General features: G+C 33.8%; 1 protein-coding gene and 1 long non-coding RNA gene across 3 annotated transcripts in view; one reads left to right on the plus strand and one right to left on the minus strand.

Annotated features, from left to right (window-relative positions):
- LOC136843199 (uncharacterized) overlaps positions 1–20471 on the minus strand; it is a 114179-nt gene extending 93708 nt beyond the window's left edge. The window contains exons 1-2 of the long non-coding RNA XR_010854477.1: positions 20316–20471; positions 10207–10352 (exon numbers count right to left, since the gene is read on the minus strand). This is a non-coding gene — a long non-coding RNA (uncharacterized lncRNA). The remainder of the gene's footprint in view (positions 1–10206; positions 10353–20315) is intronic.
- The window catches only part of LOC136843197 (metabotropic glutamate receptor 5-like), a 549708-nt gene that overhangs the window by 4944 nt on the left and 523123 nt on the right, over positions 1–21641 (plus strand). The window lies entirely within an intron of this gene.

A 21641-nucleotide genomic window follows, 5' to 3' on the forward strand; every position in this document is an offset into this window, starting at 1 on the left:
ATGTGTATGTGTGTGAGAGAGAGAGAGAGAGAGAGAGAGAGAGAGACACTATTCTATAGGTTTTACAACAGTGAAAATTCCGACGCAAAATTTTTTGCTTTTATGTAGATTAAATTTTTCCTTACGAGCTTTTTCACTTAGCGCATTTTATAGGTGAGACGCAAAGAGGCTGTTTGGCTAAACTCTAAATTCACGTAACCTTTAAAAAAACGCAAAAAACATTAAAAGCATAACGTAAAGAAAATATAACTCAGATACTCATTCCTGAACAGCTTCTAAATTTTCATTTAGCCAACAAGACGTTGTTTTCCCTGGGTAGGAAAAATGAAAAAAAAGTCAGATCCAATAACATACAAATCTAATTAAAAGCAAGTAAAAGATCGTATTCGGTTTTTGCAGATTACTTTTTGCTATGATTTAAGGAAATTCATTTCATACTTTGTCCTTTTCTTTCTCTAGACATTACTTTCGTTTGTTTTTTATAGCGTTATGGAAATAAGTTTGGCAAGGTGTCTTTTTTATAGCATACCGGTTGATTTTAGAATATATTTGACCAAGGTTTTCACGCTGAAAATTTAGCGAAAAATAAATATGATGTTCCTCACAGTGGGTCCTCCCTACCTTTAAGCTAACTCCCGAAAAAGAAGTTTTGTTACAGTCCCAGGGTCTCTCAGGGAATCTCCTGCATAATAGCATTCATTCCTCTTAGCATTCATTCTTCTGTCTGGGGAAAATTAGAGAAGAGCGAAAGAAACGACCTGGTCTGCAAGGGTAGATCGGTGAGACAAACTGGTTACGTTGACATCAAAGAGGATCCAGGCCGCCCTCGGCAATTTTCTCGATGTGTATCCAGAAAAAGGCACAGCAGCCCTTGTGGGTGGGAGTGGTGGTCTGGGCCTAGGCCTGGGGGGAGATGCAGGACTGGCAAGAGATTTTCATACACTTAAAGTGAGATTGAAGTCAGGCGATGCCAGTGACGGCCATGAGGTACTTGAGCGCACAGCGACATGAGGCCCTAGACGTTCTTTCGCAAGACTATGAGCGCGTTAGAGCCCCCGGAAAGAGACCCAGTCTATAGCCTTCAGATTATGAGAAAGCGGTTATTGGTAATTCATTATCCAGCTCTCTGAACGGGGATATATATTCGTAGACAGAAGAAGAATAAGAAGAAATAAGAGCAGAACTATATCTTAAGTCCGATTTATTCGGCCTACATTCCCGGGCTTTCAGTTTGAGCATTGTATCGAAATAGAACGCAATCTGTAGTATGCGGGCGAGAATTGAACCACAAACGCTCTTCAAAAAGAAGCCTTTAAACAACATTGCCATAAAATGGACTTTGTTATGTCTTTAAGCTATACAGTAAAAGAAAACGAAAAGAGCTTATTTTTATTTCCCCCATGAAGGAGAAGTCGGTACAAGAATGTCCAAAGCATCGGGGAGAGAGAGAGAGAGAGAGAGAGAGAGAGAGAGAAACTAAGCGAAGGACAGGTCTCCATGGAGGCGACTCTAAGACGAGTTTCAAAGGCTCTTTTATTTGTGTTCAGAAAGAAATATTTAGCCTGTTGCTTTTGCCGCTTCAAGCTACACCTCAACGCCGTTCATCCCTTAGAGCGCCCTCTTCAGGACTGCCTTGTATATCCGAGCGCATTGTGGCGCCTTGTTACACAACTCTTTTAGCTCGCCTTATTGTTGTTACCTTTTGAACGGCTCCGCTGCAAATGATTTTATGGACCAGTATAAACTCTCGCACCTCTGTCCCTCTTTCCGTAAACCGAGAACTGTAAATGTTTGCTCCGTCAGCTACTGGCTGTTTTTCTTCTGCCGCTTCTGATATTTATTTTTCTTGTTTAGCCCAACAGCAAATAGGTGATGGATTGTGTTAAACAGATATTTCACGGTTTACAGCTTCAAGGTCAATACAAACGCTCTCGTAATAAACAGTTTGGTTGTGTTACAGGCAACACAGTTGCTTTTATAAGAAGGGTTACTCTGAAAAATGGGGAAAAGGAAAATAAAGAAATGGCCAAAAAGGGAGCAATATGCCATTTTAATAAATTACTTTATTTAAAAAAAAATAATAAAGGAGAAGAAGGATAAAGGAAAGGGGAGAATATCACTGAAATCGACTCAGTAATTTATAAATCTTGAACTTTCTTCCTTCGCCCGTGTTCTCTTGATAGATCTTGATTCAGAAGATGGAGTCTGCGTCTCCTATGAAGGGAGATTCACTGAGTAACTTCGTTAATATCTTCAGTTTTTTGACGGCGATGAGGAGTAATAAAATCCAAGTATCGTTAGAGGGCTAACATTTGAATATGACAGACAGAGAAACGGATAAACATTTCACTTTCTGATGCCAAACATGTTAGATACCATCTGAATAGTTGCCTATTCACTGGAAAAGCAAGAAAATGATCATGAATGAAATCTAACATTAGAAAATAATAGTATACAATAGTGTAGTAGCAGTTTTACTGGTGCTTAGCAGATTTTATTAACATTTCATGAGAGCCTGAAAGTTCCATTTTTTGATGCATCAGCACAATATCGTTCATATTTAGACTAGGGGAAGGTGGCGCAGAGCAGTTCAGCAATACCATCAGACAATATAGTGTGATACCTGGACCATTCCCCTAAAACGGGTTTGCCCCTTTTATTCAGTTCTCTCGCCCAGATTAAGGTAAATCCTGATCCAAAGCTCGCCTTTAGATATGCGTTAAATCTGTACGCAGCTGTATTTAATGAGTTGCATGAAAAATAATCTTGCTTGGGAGCGTTCGCTTCTCACAAAAGGCTGGATTTACATGATTTTGATTTTTTAATCCTTTCAAGATTGGGGAGTTCTCATACATCGACATTCAGATGAACCCTCCGAAAGACTTTTTGATCCAGACTATCTCCGGAATTTTACATTTCATGAAGCTTTGGTTTTTTCTTTTTAGATTCCGTGCTTTTCGTTGCAAAAATGCTTGCATGAAATACAACGGCTCGACTATAATTCCAAAAGGACATATCACATTTGAAAGAGAAGGATAACTGCGTATCGCTCCTTTGAAATGACAGAGGAAGCCATTAAAATGGCGTTTCCTTAAACACGCTTGCATTTGATAGAAACTTGAAAAGATAAACCCCACTTTACATATTCATTATCGTAAGCACATCCCGGATAGGAATTTATTCGTGATATTTCCCACTAGTTAATTCTCACATTTTAACTGCTGTAAATCGAGAAAAGGACGGAGCTAAATGTTACTTCGAAATCCTGTCCCCTTTCCCCCGAAAACTAGTCAGCTTGCACGGAAATTTAAGATATTTAAAAAATGTACAATTGGCAACAAAAAGCGACAAAGCATTCCTTGTGGTTTGTGAGCCGATTCCGATTCATGAGACTAACCCTCACTGGGATTATTTTCTCAGTATTTATTCTGTATTACTTTCACAAAATATTGATTCCGCCCTCGGTTTTATCACTCACTTTCTAATTTTTATCTTCTTTCTAGAATTTTCTACAATATTTTGAGTCGAATGCTCCAGCAGTGCGTCAGATAACCTTCTCGTCTCCCTCGCACCTTTTATTTCCTATCGTCACTGGTAGCCATTATGGGTCCCTATAGTACCATACGAAACAAGGCTCCTTTACATCACAAAAATAGCATATAAATAGGCTCAGATACTGCATGCATTCGCTAATGACATGCCATCATGACCTCATGCTTTTATCAACTAGAAACGGTTAGTTGTAGGAAACGGAAAAAGATACTTTACAGCTTAAGAAGAGATACAACCTCCAGTCTGACTTTCTTTGCAAACTAGTATATAAATTCCGTATCAAAATCTACGGTAATGGTGAGCGTTGTGTCGAGTAGATTAGTTTAAAATATCTCCTCAGTGATTCCAAAGAATCACTTGTTGCTAGATACGAAGCCTATCTTTAGTCAAATTTTCATAAAAAATTCACACAACTGGTTTTAGCATAATGCTTCAAACATGACTACAAACAGGCAAAACAAAAAATCACATACGCAAAATACATCAAACTTAAAACGGTGATGATACTAAAATCTAAACTGTGAATGATTTTGTGACGTGAAATGCAATTATGGTCGAGGTTGCGGTAATGCATTGTGAAGATTACATTTGAGTTTTCAATACAAACACGGAAAACATGAATAAACATGTGGCATTCATGAAAACAAGGGAAAAAAGTGATGAATCATCACAACCTCTAAGTTCCTGCTTATTTTCGAAGTTTTATATATACTATCAATGTAGAAGTTTCCGCGTAACACCCACTGAGGTTTCTCATATCTTCCTTCGGTCAAACTCTTTTGATTCTACTGATACCTCGGTTGCTATTTTTCTGACCGTTAGTATATACTTGGAATCATATGGTACGTGAAGGAATTTATCGAATCGGATAGAGCTATGGAGATGACATTTAAGGCAATACCTAATATGAGGCTAAACGACCACTTACAGAAAACTACAATTTTTTGTAATATGAGAGTTGGTGAATGTTATAACAAGATGTTCGTAACCACTGCCTAAGTAACTGCTATATTTAACCAGTGGTTGGTAGTAGCCGTCTTTATAAAAATATTTGGCTCCTTCATATCTTTCCCGATCACACCTGAAACAGGAACATGCTATCAGGTGAGCATAATAAGAAGGTAACTCTCTGCTAGACAGGCCTATTGTGAACAGGGTATTCTGCATAATACTGAACGATATCATCTAAGTGGAGAGAATATATTGCGTTAGTTGGTTTTCATCAAACACACGTAGAAGTATTTTGTTGTCACAACTGAAAGATGTAATGATATACAACATGGTTGGCATACATTTTTGCCACAGTCGGTGGTCATCGGAGGGACCAAGAATGTTTCAAAATACAAGACCAGAAAAAAAAACATGGAACTCGTTTTTTTGCACATATTAAAAGCACGTAATCACAAACGCGCACACGCATACACAATCACACACACATATGTGTATATATATATATTTATATTTATATATATTTGTATAAATATAAACATATATGTGTGTGTGTGTATGTCTGTGTCTACGTGTGTGCGTGTGTGGTAAAATTTTCACGAGAAACATCATTACATGTAAACTCAGTGTTTGACTTCTTTTCAAGTTCCTTTGCTTCCATGTCCATAATTCTGCGTTGTAATATATATGTATGTATATATATATATATATATATATATATATATATATATATATATATATATATATACATACATACATACATACATACGTACATAGACTTGCATATGAATAACACAATTTGGTTTCAACAGCTGTCGTTTGTTAAAATATAAACCATTTCTTTGCAATGATACGAGACTAACTAACAACAGGACTCATCAAAACGGTTAAGCAACAAGTATTCGAAATTCAAGGAATTTGCCAAAAGGGAGAGCATTAGTCAATAGACTTTTCGAATGTTCTCACGGGATTTTAAAAAAAAAATGCCGCATTTTGTTGAATTATTCTTTTGTTGCTCTGAAGAAACTCCAGCTGAGAGAAATCTCTATTTTCATCTTCTCGTCTCTATTAGGATTGTAATGTTATTTTCTTTTTCTCATCCTCTCTCACACCCTCTCCTCTCTCATAAGGAATGCTGCAAATAGAGTTGCTGTTCAGAATATCTTAGTGCTTTTGGGTTGTTCCACTTTTCCTTCTAATTCTTAAGTTTTTACGGTAATCGTTTTTCGATTTGTGGATACGAAATAGCAGGTTACTTGTGAATTCCTTTAATGGTAATGAAATAGCTATTGTTTTTCACTATTTGTTTATACATATATACTTAACACATCTCTCTCTCTCTCTCTCTCTCTCTCTCTCTCTCTCTCTCTCTCTCTCTCTCTCTCTCTTTATAATATGTATATATGCGTATATATATGTATAATTATATATATATACATGTGTATGTGTGTATGCGCATATGTATGCATGTATGTATACACACAAGCACACACATGTATATATATGTATATGTACGAGTATATGTATGTATATATATAAATATGTATATATATATATATATATATATATATATATATATATATATATATATATATATATATATATATATATATTATTATTTGTCCTTATAATCCACTCCTGCATCACACCATCACAGTTAATATTTCCAGGTTTGATTCACGAGAAAGGCAGAATAATTTAGGTAAGTTTCTTTGAACTCCTTCGTCCCTCTGCTGACTCAGGTAGTGAAATAGGCTCCCAGCAACTAACTGACTGCGGTAGACCGCAGTCCGTGAAGAGAAGGGCATGGAGCTTGCAACCTCATCCCAAAAACCTCGTTGAGAACCGGAAGGCTGAGCATAGACACTCTAACACTGGTCCTCTTTGACACTGTAATTGTGAGAATTCGTAGATATATATATATATATATATATATATATATATATATATATATATATATATATATATATATATATATATATATATATATATATATATATACAGTACATACATAATACACACATATATATTTATATATATGCATACATTTATATATATATCTATCTATATATATACATATATATATATATAATATATATATATATATATATATATATATATATATAAATATATATATATATATATATATATATATATATATATAATATAATATATATATATATATATATATATATATATATATATATATATATATACATACATACGTACACTTGCAGGGAAAGTGATTTAGCTGATATTGCTACATATCTGCACAAAAGAATATGCAGCGGACAAACAAACATAAAAATATTCGTATAAGGAAACTGTAATTGGTAGACTGCATTTTCTTCTTAGTCAACTTAATTTGTGGCAATCACACCCAGTTAAATTAAACAAACTTAGTTTTCCTCTAATACGTTTTAATAACATTGTTAAATATCATGGACAGCAACACCATCAAGTAACGTGTTGTCATGGCAACTGTTATGACATTGTTTGCATCGATGACGTCACCTCTTTTTCTATCAGCCGAAAGCCGAATCCAGTCGCGGAAGACGGAGATGAAGTGTGTACGTAGCGTGATGGGTTTACCGGAACGGGGATGTGACAGGAATTATAATGGGTGGTTTAATGGTATACTGCGGACCCCATTCCGTATAGAGAGGGAACTTCAACTTGACTGTGGATGTTAGCGAGAAGGGATGAACCAAAGTTAGGAATACCACATAAAGTACTAGTTTACCCAGATCAGAAATACTGGATGTAAATATTTTACATAATACACTCCACGTTTTTAAGAGCCATCCCCTTGCATCACTTCAGCAAGTGCTTTTACGAGGCCCAATGTGCTATTTATTTATTGAGAGATTGATCTGACTGATATCATTTTGTGATTCCGCTGAGGCACTCGCTGGTAACCGTTTTGCAGAACAAGTTTTAAATAACATCTGCAAACATGTACGCGCTATTTCGGAAAGCAAAATGGTTAGCATCTGCGCTCTACTCATAGCTATGTTTTTTTACTTGAATTAAGACAAAATTTCTCTTTCATATGGAATATTATTCTATAAATATGGGCATCATTTGTTTGACCAGTTAACTGGTATCCTTTCTTTAAGGATTTGTATTCAATACTTAATAAAATTGTTAGGGAAATCAAATTTAATCACTCGGGTGCTTTCTCATCAATGCATTTTATCCAGGTGAAAAATGGCTTATGATTAAGGCTGCACAAACAAAACTTATCCTACCATATCCAAAGTCATGTATTACTCCCGTATAAGATTTTTCCCTTCGTTTACGTCACGAACAGCAAACAGTTTGCCCTTTAGTTTCTACACAGATCCCCAATTGTCTTTGAACGATTCCCAGCACGTGAGACCACTGGTGATCATTATTTTACAGGCGGTACTCAAGAAGGATGCCTACAAGAACCATGGCATCTGCGGAAGATCGTAAAGCACATGAATATTCATTTGTTTGCAGCTGTTACTTCCTGATTGTAAGCTTGCAAGTTTTAAGATCCACTGTCGGTCACATGAGTTCTTTTCTCTTTACTTTAGGAAAGCAAGGTTTCCAAACAATCCTTAAATATTTTGGGTATTTTGCCTGGTTTCCATCTTAACCTTTTTATAGAAGAAATCTTCTTCATGATTAAAAGGGACTTATGATAGGGTTTCCTTCTACGGATTTAGTTAACGCATCATTTACAAGGTTAGTCATATTACACACCCACATATGACTGTGGTATTTCTGACACTCATCAGCGATAATTTCGGTTTTTTGTTTGTATAAAAAAATTTGTTTTATAATATGGTTCAGCAGTGCTGGAATTTAAAAATCTCCTCTAATGGCTTCTGGTGAATACGAGAAGGCATTTGATAGAGTCAACAGACCAGCATAATTGGAGGTCTTGGGATTCCCGTTAAATATGTAAATGTGATTGAAATTATCCAAGAGTGCAAAGGTAGATGTGGTATTATCAAGTGAGTTTACTATAAATAGTGGAGTGCTACAGGTAAATGTCACTTCCCCTTTGTTCTTTGCCTTTCTCACAGATTTCAAAATCAAAAAAAGTGTTAGGAAATGGAAGCAATTTAGACTGAAGTGACTAAAGAAAGTTGACATTTATAATGTGATGAGGAAGTTGTTTTAATCAGCAAAACACCTCAAGATTCACAAAGCTCCCTTGATAGAATGCATCGTATATCTAACGAGATTAGACTCAAAATGTATCTTAGAAAAACAGAAGTAATGAGGACAGCTCGTGCACAAAGGGACGAAGAAAAAGGCTTGAATGAGGTTAATCTTTCAGTTATTTAGATAAAATTATGTCCACTGAAGTATCTCTTTAGTTGGAATTTAACTTAAATTGCATCCGAAAGTAAGACTATACAAAAGCCAAGTACGATCTGTATTGGAATACAGTCATGGATCATTGTATGACACTACAATGAAAGTACAGCAAAAAAATTTGTCGATTTAAGAATAAAGCGTTAAGAAGAATATCCTGGATTCAGATGGCACGTTAAAGTTAGAAATTTAACATTACGGGAAATGATGGAAGTTCCATATGTAGATGAGATGATGACGAAAGAGAGAGGGAAATGGCATGGGGATATCCTTCGCACAGCATTTAGGAGAACAGTGCGTGATAGTGTCACCTGGGCTCCAGTGGGCACCAGAAAAGTTGGAAGACCCAGGGAAGAGAACGATGACAAGGGTGGCTGGAGACGAGAGAAGGTTTGTAAAAGAAAAATTTCAGAAGAGACAGGATTGCGTAATTTTACTGAGGCCCTTCCGTGTCTCGCTGCGTTGGAGGCGATGATGATGATGATGATGATAATGATGATGACGTATATGTTCAAGTACACATATAAGCCCCTTGAACATCAGTGGGCAGGGTCTGAGGCTACCTACCTCGTCCCAAAACGACTGGAAGGATAATATTACCCGTGATACTTGTATGTATTCTCTCTCTCTCTCTCTCTCTCTCTCTCTCTCTCTCTCTCTCTCTCTCTCTCTCTCTCTATATATATATATATATATATATATATATATATATATATATATATATATATATATATATATATATATATATATATATCTTCTTCTTTAACGTGCTTTTTTCCCATTTTTTGTATGGGGTAAGCATAGATGCCTTCTTTGAAGGACTTTTTGATTTGGCTTTGGGGTAGACCTAGTCTCGATATAGACATCGCTTAGACCCCAGTATATTTATCTATAGATTTATATATAAAATATATATATATATATGGATATAAGATAGATAGATAGATAGATGGATAGATATAGATATATTTATAGATTTATATACAAAAATACATATATGTGTGGATAGATAGATAAATAGATAGATATAGATATGTTAATATTTATATATTACATATATACATATAGATATATATATATATATATATATATATATATATCCATATATATATTCTATATTTATAAAGTCCATATGTGTTCTATATTTATAAATACAAATTATATATATATACATTTATATATATATATATATATATATATATATATATATATATATATACATAGTGAACTTCAAGGGTATGCTTGTGTCTGTTTATGTACTGATATGTAAATAATATGATGTCCGGAAGGAAATCACGTACCGAGACTACCTTACTATCCAAATGAATTAACGTACGGGGATTAAAATCAAACCTGAGGTTTGGCTGTGAGTTACAGCAACGTAAGTCCCATGTGTTGAAATTCTCGAAAGCCTTCTTTGTAGTTCAGTAATTGCCGCTGTATCGATCAGCAGGTAAAGGACGAACATGTCCACGGTGTCTGGCAATTTATTCAAAATTCTGGAAAAGAAAAGAATTCTTGTAAATTTAAATTCTCACTTGAAAGCCTCCCTCCCTGAACTATGCAATATCTTCGTTATAAAAGCTGTGATACTATTACACTCTTCATAATTTAACACATAATATGCACAGAGTAACATACATACAAACACACGCACAAATTTATATATATAAATATATATATATATATATATATATATATATATATATATATATATATATATATAGATCCTATCCAGGAATAAAAACGTGATATGAAATATATACACACACGGCCAAGGGAAAAGTGAAATAGTTCATTTCGCTCCGTTGGTCCACTTTCCTGTGGCTATATAACTTGTTTACACACACACACGTATATATATATATATATATATATATATATATATATATATATATATATATATATATATATATATATAACTACAAAAATTTTCAAAACTACTATATTAATTATTCTCCAAGGAGGATATAAATAGACACCCTTATCCCTCCATTAATGACCTGCTGAAGTGTAGACATTAACGAGAGGCCATCCAGTCATATTGACAGTTCCTTCAGCCTTCAAACTGTACACAAGAGGTTGCATGATGGCTAACTGCCTGGGGAAGTCGATGGACTCACAATGGCGTGTTATGGGAGGGACGAAAAAAGGTTGCTGTATTTTATGGACTTATATAATTATTTTTATGGCTTTTCCTCGAATTTATTAAAATCTGTTTTACTATTTTATTTATGCTTTCCGGTATTATTAAGGTATATGTATACACACACTCACACACATACACATATATATACATATATATGTATAAATATATGAAGACATATACATTACTTATATATATATATATATACATATATACATATATGTATGCATGTTATATATATAGATAGATAGATAGATAGCACAATTCCTCTTGTTTTTAAACTATTCCCAAGGTAAATTGAATTCGATATTAAGTGATATTTGTGGTTTATAAATATATATATATATATATATATATATATATATATATATATATATATATATATATATATATATATATGTGTGTGTGTGTGTGTGTGTGTGTGTGTGTGTGTGTGTAAGTATGTGTTTCTGTACAGCTAGTGCCCCTCAAATCCCAGTGGGATGAATTCACAAATTAATGAACTTTAGTAAAGTGCTAGAAACCCGTAGTACTATCATTTTTATGGGAAATTAAAAGTTTAATTAGTACTATTGTAGCTTTGTAAGGTCTTAATGCTGTTCTGTTTTAAAAACACATTCGTTGGTGTTCCTAGAAATTTTAATTACCAAGGAGGTTGCACTGGAAGTTTTAAATCTGTTAAATAGTATAATTGTAACTAATTATTACTCTTGATCTCGTCTTTCTGTCTTTTTGTACTTCCTGTTACCTTCTGTTACTTCTTTCGAATGAACACCACATTCTTTGGAAGTGTGAATTTCAGGTTAATGGCCCCTGTGGGCTTGTTCCACACGAATAGGGTTCATCCTCTGAATAATAATAATAATAATAATAATAATAATAATAATAATAATTATTATATCATTATTATTATTATTTTTATTATTATTTTGTTTTTTCTATTTTCCTTATTGCGGACTTCTCTTCAGTGGAGGTGCGTGCTAACAGCTCGCCTATTATTTCATGGGGAAAAGTCAAAATCTGGATTCTGATATATTCTATACAGTTAGTTATATACAATTGTTGCCGCGACGCGTTTCGACAGACTCTTCTGTCATTCTCCACCGGGAGCTAGTAGAGGACTGGCAGATTGCATAGGTCCTTCTGAATTTATACACGGGCTTCAGCGGGGGTCATGGATGGCGAATATTGGTTGCAGTCATTCAAGCCAAATTTCTTATTAGCTCGATCAGATTATTAATGTCATTCATTAGCGTTCCCATTGGCCTGCCGTTATTCATTATCATCGGTATTTGGTTGCTATTATTACGTTATTATTTTTATTATTTGTTATTATTATTATTATTTTTCAGGTTTCGTTGGATTTGAAATGACAAATATAGGCGATTATTAGAAAAGTCTTCTACAAAATAAATGCAGCTGAAGCAGCAATTATTCAATAGAACCTGTTTAAAAGAGGGTCTGCTGCCAAATTATTATTATTATTATTATTATTATTATTATTATTATTATTATTATTATTATTATTATTATTATTATTATTTCTGATACTACTGTTACCGAATGGTACAGATGGATTTTCAGCTGTAAGGAGCTACGAAGGATGGATTTGAATACTTCAGGCAAGGACTGCAACTAAGTTTAAATACAATCGCAGAAAGTTTGGTCAGTTTGAAGCTTGCCTGTCTTCACATATTCAAGGGGGAAATTCGAGAAAATGTAGCAAAGGGAAGCCCCTCAATATGCAACGATTTAAAGAGAGAAATGAGATACGTACTTTTTACATCTTCCTTTACCCCGTTGACCTATCGTGACTAACGATACATAAGATTCAAGCACGTTTGAAGAAAAAACAACTAAGACTTCTACAGCAATTGTTGTAATGTCATTCAAAATAAAGAAAATATATACTTTACAGAGCCAGTTAGATAACAGTTTCAAGTAAAAACGCGCACAAATATATACATACATACTGTGTATATATATACATATATATATATACATATATATATAAATCTATATATATATATGCATATATATATATATGTATATATATTTATACATATATTTGTAAGTATATATATACATATTCACACACACACACACACACACACACATATATATATATATATATATATATATATATATATATATATATATATATATATATATATATATATATATATATATATATATATATATATCCATTGTATATAAATTGGTGGATGACGTGTCTGGTGGCAGCGCCATGGTCTCATATTCGTAAGGTCCGTTGCTGAATCTCAGGTTTCAGCCACCAGTCAACTCAGCGGTCAATGGGTACTAGCGTCTGCTGGGAGTAATTAAAGATGCGTATGTTGTGATGCCACTCGTAAACATTCATTTGCAAAAATCATAAAACCGAAATTACTCAGGCAACCTCAGAGAGCCCTTCATTATATAAAGCGTTTACGCAAGCATCCACACACACACACACACACACCAGAATAATTTAATCGCTTAAACTCTCGCAAGCTTGCTCATAATACCGATCAGTCTGTAATAATCATAAAAAAAAAACAATGAAAAAAACTACATCTGACGAACCCTTTTTTATTCCCATATGCACCGACACACCCCCTAAAGAAAAAACAAATCTCTATCTAAACACAGCCCTTCGAACCATAATTTGAAAACCACTTTTCTCTTTACAACTTTCATTATATTTACCTTGCGCTAAAGAAAATATCCTTTCATTATAGTGACCATATTCTAAAAAAAAAAAATTTGTCTGGCATTTAAACACGGAAATACCAATTTTTTTATTAAAATAAAATCTAGGGCCTATTTTTAATCAAACACGGTAATACCACGATTTAATTAAAGAGTGAATTCACATTTTCTTTTTAATCAAACATTGAAATAACAAGATTTGATTATGAAAGATAATCCAAATTCCCCGAAACCCACTTTCAGCGGGATAGCCTTCAGAGCGCCTTGAAACTCATAGACAGTAGTCGGACAGTAGGCATTTCTGTATAAAAGAGGAGAGATTATTCTAACCCGGAGGTCGGATGACTGAGATTTTAAAATAGTTAGCGTGAGGGACGCCTGCATTATCCAGAACATTCAATCTTGCGAACTTCAGAAGCTCATGAAACGCCTAACTTGAGTAACTGAGGAAATTCCAACTCGGTTTTAAGCTTTTATTCAGTAGATGGAGCCCATTCTTAAGGAACAAGCACACCAAAGGGGCCACTGACTTGAAATTCAAGCTTCCAAAGAATGTTGGTTTCAACCTCCCACCACAGACCTCACACTGATCATGGTACAGAGCCAGTGATTTTTCATTGCCCTGGGCGAGACGCGAACCCGCGACATCTGAGTGGCATGTCACGACACTAATCCACTTTACCAGCGGACCAGCCTTTCCCAAAAGCTTCATTTGGCCTCATTTGCGTGTGGATCCTGCATGCGTATGTATGCGCAAGATGGAAGATTCCATTTTTTAAAATGCAAATTGAAAGAGTTTATATATATATATATATATATATATATATATATATATATATATATATATATATATATATATATATATATATATATATATATATATATATATATATATATATATATATATATATATATATATATATATATATATATATAAAAAGCCGTGCATATTAGATTAAATATTCTGACGAAAGCTCAGAGCCGTCATGTACAACACCTGTGGGTTTAGTCACAATCGATTTTAAGACGTAACCAGCGGCCATGACCTGCTGCAAAGAGGGACGTGAGTCCTAAAATTTAAGTCCAGTTTAACCTTCTTAAAAGAATAGTAAATATGAGTTAAAGTTCACGACAAAACAACGTGCGGTCATATTATTTATCCCCAAAATAGAAATATCTTCTTATGGAAAGCACATATTGTATCCAATTATGCTGGTTCACTGAAACGAACACCTCACACATACCCACACACACACACATATGCACATATATATAAATATATATATTTATATATATTTACAGTATATATATGCATACATATATATACATATATATATATCCATATTTGTATGTACATATATACATACATATATATATACACACACACACACACACACACACACATATATATATATATATATATATATATATATATATATATATATATATATATATATATATATATATATATATATATATATGACTATTTATCACATCACCGTGATTCATATACAATCAGAAAGCTACAAACGTCCTTTAATATCCAATTCACTCTACCTCGGACTGGTTAGTGTGTCACTGTAGTCCTGATTCCTCGTCCGTCGCTGGTTCGACCCCACGGGACGGTGGACTTATTATCAACTAAAAATTCCCCTTCGGTAACATATATGAAAATATATTATTTCCGAGGTAGAGTGAATTGGATATTAAAGGACGTTTGTAGCTTTCTGATTATTATATATATATATATATATATATATATATATATATATATATATATATATATATATATATATATATATATATATATATATATATATATATATATATATATATATAATCTCATAAATAGACACTGATATCGAATTCATTCACTTGGGGAATAATTTATTCTGACTTGAGTCTCTCCACTGACCTGTACTGACTTAAGCACACTGTATTTCTTGATGGCCAAGTGCAATAACCGACGGTCATCCTAGTTCCACCCTAAATAAGCATGGGTTCAATTTCTGGTCCGAAAGGTTATAATGTACAATTCTCCTCAGTTGTGAGGTTTGCCTAAGGTAAGTCATACTTTTACCAGAGGGATATTTTTGGTATCATACTTGAAGGGTTAATAAATGTCATGTGTAAAATTGGTAATAAATTGTAATACTGACTCACACTTAAACACACAAATATGTGTGTGTATATATATGTGTATATGTATATATATATATATATATATATATATATATATATATATATATATATATATATATAAATATAAATATATATACGTATATATATATTCATATATATGCTATAAATATATATATATATATATATATATATATATATATATATATATATATATATATATATATACAGTATGTATATACATATATATATATGTATATATATATATACATTGTGTGTTCGTGTGTGCGTGTGTCAGTCTATAAACATTACTACATTACATGACGTAAGCGTACATATGGCATACCACTATTTATTAGGTACTTCACAACAGAGAAGAAAGAACATGAAAAAAGGGCGGGGTTGGGGGGGCGGGGGGCGGAGTGAAGCGTAGAGCCTTGATCCTGGGAGTGACTCAGTGGCAAAGGCTTTACAAAGATGCTTCCCAGTTCTTTCAGCGAGAATATTACTTGATAAAGCCGAGCCCGAATTCATCATCTCAAACCCACACGGCATTCACTACGAAGAGCTGCTATGTACCTGCCTCTGGTCTGAGTCGTCCGTCCTTCTGTCGTTTCGTAACCGCGTCTGTTTTCTTTTTCTTCTTTTTTTTCCGGAGAACCGCCGTCGAGATCGAAGCGGGTTGTCCCTTTCGAGTTTGGTTTCACTCGGGGTTCGGTGGGCTCGCTCAGTGGTCATTTTCATGGTGAACAAGTTTTATTTTCATTTATACACTTCGTAATGCATACACATTCATGCAGGCATTCACACATTTATACATACACGTTTACTTTTTATACATATATATGCATATATATATATATATATATATATATATATATATATATATATATATATATATATATATATATATATATATATATATATATATATATATATATAGAGAGAGAGAGAGAGAGAGAGAGATGTACAGAACAGAAAGAATAGAGAGAGAGATATGTACATAACACACATATATTTGTATAATATATATATATATATATATATATATATATATATATATATATGTTGACAACCCAGTTATAGAGTACTCTCGTGAATGAAGTCGAAGATTCTCGATTTTTCGGTGGATAGAATCCCCCAGGTGACGGACCACTTGCCAATTATAATTCCGCTTCGTCCTTATTTCCCAGGTAGAGGGAATAAGATATTTATCAACATGTACATACATACACACACACACACACACACACATATATATATATATATATATATATATATATATATATATATATATATATATATATACGTACATATATATACAGTAAATATATATATATGTATATATATGTGTTTGCATGTGTGTGTGTGTATATTTGTGCATGTGTGTTATGACTAGTGTGGCCTCACATATTTGTTGGCTTATGTTATGAATATTATTTAACCTTAGCACGACTACTCTTCCACCGAAAGGGCGCTATTAGTAGCACATATTAATGCTCAAATGCTTGTACTCCAGTTTTAATATCTGCGCCCTGCTTCATTCCCGTAATCCTTTCCAGCCCTCACGAACATATGGCATCATAAAATGATCAAGGTTGGAAAAATATTACACTGATAACTTTTGGTTCAAAGTAATTAAATTATCTCCGTTTCAATTGAAGTCTTTTGCCGTCGTTGATATATATGGAGGCCTTCCTGTTCATGATTTGCTTTGTGTTTTGAGGATCATTTCAAACCCCATTCTTCCAGTTGAGTCTTGTACACAGTCTACCTCTCAGCTGGATTTTCTGTTCTTCGAGTCTCAGAATTTGGCTGCGAAGACTAATGCTGATAATGAGAATAAATCTGGTACTTTATATGATAAGGGTACCGTTGTAACCTCTCATTTTTGCTATTGTTACATCATAATAATCTGTCTAAATTCATATTGCCATTTATTATGTTCTTATTACTTTTACAAAATTTACTGGATTAAACGAAAAAACTTTGAGTATAAAGCATCAAGCCATGAATTAAACTTCGACAATAATGAGGGACCGAAAGAACGAAGCATCCCACTGGTTTTTGGAGATGGAACACGAAAGAGAAAAAAAAAAATTATTAGACTCTGGTCCAGTAAACAATACTGAATATATTGATTTAAAAAATGTTTTTTGTCACTTTCGCTCAAATTCGGCTACAGTCCATTTGGGTCAGAAGATTTCCAACTTCGCAATGGGGTCGTGGTGGTTCGGTTGGTGTCGCTCGGAGTTCGCAGTGAAGTGATAAAAAGATCAAATCCAGCTCATTCTTGACAGATTTCACTGGCAACACGACCTTGCTGTCCTTGTGAGATATGGATGGAGGTCCGAGGGACCACACTGTCCACTTTACTGAGTCATCAGCAGCCACTGCCTGTTTCCCCCTGGTACCAGTCTGGGTAGAGATCATACAAGTATTTGTTCGTCCTCCTGTATATTGTGCAATGGCCTGTCCCTTGCCTCTGCCACACAGCCTTTAAATAGTTTGATTAATATAATTATCATCATTTTCATTCAACTCTGTCATGTGGTATTATTTATTTAAATTAAGGATAAAATAAGACACTTTTTCGCGTATATATGTATATATATACATGGAAATATACATATATACGCATATAAATGTACACACACACATATATATATATATATATATATATATATATATATATATATATATATATATATATATACCGTATTATTAAAATCCTTCAGCTTGTGAGGTCTATTTATTTCTCTTATTTGATCCCCATCTTTTAAAGAACACGATTGTTCTTCATAGTCTCCCTCATTATTCTGCTACTTCCTTTTTACCCTCTGATTTTTGTGATACTTAGTAGGTACCTTAGGGATTAATGATTACTTCAAGGCTCAGATCACTTTAAAAGTCAACATCGTGATTTTTAATTTTGAAGAAACTTGATAGGCGTGCACCATGGGAGTTGGTGATAGTTTTTCACATATATTTTTTACCTTAACATTTTCTTTAGTCTAATGTCACAGATCATTTTAATGGCCAAAACTATATTTTTTCTGGCGCTGATGAAGCTTGGTAGACAGGTAATTTGAGGTAGGTCAACCCCGATAATTTCGACATTGTTCTATCTTTCAAGATTCTTTGTCAATTTCAATGACAAAATGTTGGTAAATCTTCCTCTAGATCTCAGAGAATAAAACAGTTAGAACCTTTGTCAGGAGGTAAAACAGGTAAGTTTTTTTTATATCTCATTTGCTTCTCTTTCCCTCATAAACTTTGTTATTCTTACATTCAGCGGCGTTAACTGTCTGTTATTGTCATAAATTTCTGTTTTTGTGTGACCTAAAACTATATTTTTCTGAGTCCATGCTGATTACATTTGGTCTTCGTGGAATAGTGATATCTGCTCCTTAGAACAGACAGTTAGAATCCAAGTATTATTATTATTATTATTATTATTATTTTTATTATTGTTCTTATCTTTTATTATTAAAAAGGATTCTTTTATCAATACAATGAAAAGACATAATCACGAACATCTTGTGATTGACCAAATTACCGACCACCGCCGCCTACGCCTCTTGGAAGATCTTGGGAAGGAGAAACCAAAACAACATTACGAACCTTTCTCCTCCCCAGGCAGCCAAAACATGGTCCCCAAGCGTACGAGCAAATTTTATTCGGCATCCGAGGATCATTTCTTCTCTTCATCCTCAGCACTAAACGCCGCTCGCACGCAAGACGAAAACAGAACTTGGATGGGAAGGCTCCGCCCGGTACATTCCCCGGTGCCAATCATAATTCAGCACCGATCATTGACCTCCCCTATAAATACCAGTCACCTAAAACAAGAATTTCCAACACAAGTTGGCTTAATACAATTCGTTTCTTCAGACCTCCTGCAAACGTCAGAGGATGACCAATGGTCGAACTGTCGACGGTACCTACAATAAATGATTCCAGACGCGATTTCTGATTGAATTAATTTTATTCCGCAACTGTCTTTTCCAACATGAATATGGTGATATCTGAGCCTGAAAAGCGAATCATAAGGAGGATAGAACAGACACTTATAAGATAAATTCGCATAATACAGCCATCCTTTTAATAAGACCTGTTTAAAAGAGGGTTATTTCATTATTATTATTATTATTATTATTATTATTATTATTATTCATAAAAATCTCATAATAGCAATCTGGCTCAGATTGAGAAGGAGAATCAAGCAGGTTCTCGAAAGCTCTCGTTTGCATATATATATATTTCAAATATATATTTACATTTCTTCACCATTATTATTTAAGTGGTGTAAAATATTTAGCTACAAAAGACAAGACTTCCATTTATACCTGGACTGAGACATAAAAATACAAAAATTAAAAAATCAACAGATTTGCCAGAAATAGCAAGAAACAGAAAAAAGTAGTAAGAAACAAGAAGGAAAGTAAAAATGACAAAACCTTACCCGAGCAGACGTATGGCAGCGCAATGCACTTTATCCCGGCTAAAGTAACCTGGTATTTATGAGGGTGCATATCCTGAGGTTCGGGAGATGAAGATGCTCCTTCTGAATTAGGAGACAGGGATCTGGATGCTGTGCTGGTCGGCATTTCTTCTTAAACTAAAGGGGGAGAAAAAATAAATAAAACTAAAGCTGACTCTTCTGAGTATGTGAATATTTTTTTTAGAATATATTTTGGGATACCCGGTTTGGGTACGGTTCGGTTATTTTGGGTAGTTTGAAAATTTATAAATACACTATGTGATATACAGCACTTGCAAATTTTTTACATTCTCATTCAGATAAAGCATCAAATTAAAATTGTGTGTATGTATATGCATCATATCAACATATGTTTTAAGCCTAAGTGAATGAATGGACTGGTGTCTTGTTGGTATACTTATCAGGGGTGATTGCAGGGAATGAATCTATTCAGCAAGGTCCACAGGGTGTCCAAACCGAGGTTTATGCGCTGCTTTAAGGAGTATGTATTTCGACTCTACTAACCCTTTCAAGAACATATAGCGGAACTTTTTCCTGCTTCATAAATTATATAAATGACATCGGTATGTAAACGTTAGAGATTTGAAGATAAGAAGGGAGGCAGTACGGAATAGACTTTTTTTTTATATTCAGGGAAGCAAAAATGATGATATGAAACCTTCATTTCAATGCTTAATCCAGAAGATACATATTTCTCACATATATTTTTTACTTTTCACTGATTATTTTTTTATTTGTATTTTTCTGAATCTACTTCCTTTACCATGAAATTTTAATCATGAGGGGTATAAAGCTTCTTTCACTTAGTCTTGATACTGACTGGGGTCAATGTTTCGCTCTTCATAAAATTTTCTAGGAAAAATAAAACGTGATGGTAAGGTAAGAGCACCTTTAAGACATTAACTAAATTGATCTTTTGGATCTTTCTTAGACAGTGACCACCAAAGGTTTTCGGGGGTCGTTGTCTAGGACTAATAATCTTGGGGATCATTATCTTTATGATATTTACAGTCTTTTGTTTATGTTTTTACGGTAATCCCCAACGCTGCAAAGGTGGATTCATACCGCGTTAAAACCTTAGTGACCGTATAAGAAAGATCCAATCTTTTTTAGTAGCCATCAAGGTCATTTCCATTTGAATCCTGTGTTTCGAACTCTTATGCACATCGTTTTAAGAATAAAAAAATGTGATGTAATATATAAATTGGATGAAAATAGAGTGAAGAAACCTGCAGCTCGTACTCATCATTCATTTTCTTTCACTGACAACATAAGGGAATAATGAAA

Source organism: Macrobrachium rosenbergii, chromosome 11 (assembly GCF_040412425.1).
Source record: "Macrobrachium rosenbergii isolate ZJJX-2024 chromosome 11, ASM4041242v1, whole genome shotgun sequence".
NCBI lineage: Eukaryota > Metazoa > Arthropoda > Malacostraca > Decapoda > Palaemonidae > Macrobrachium > Macrobrachium rosenbergii.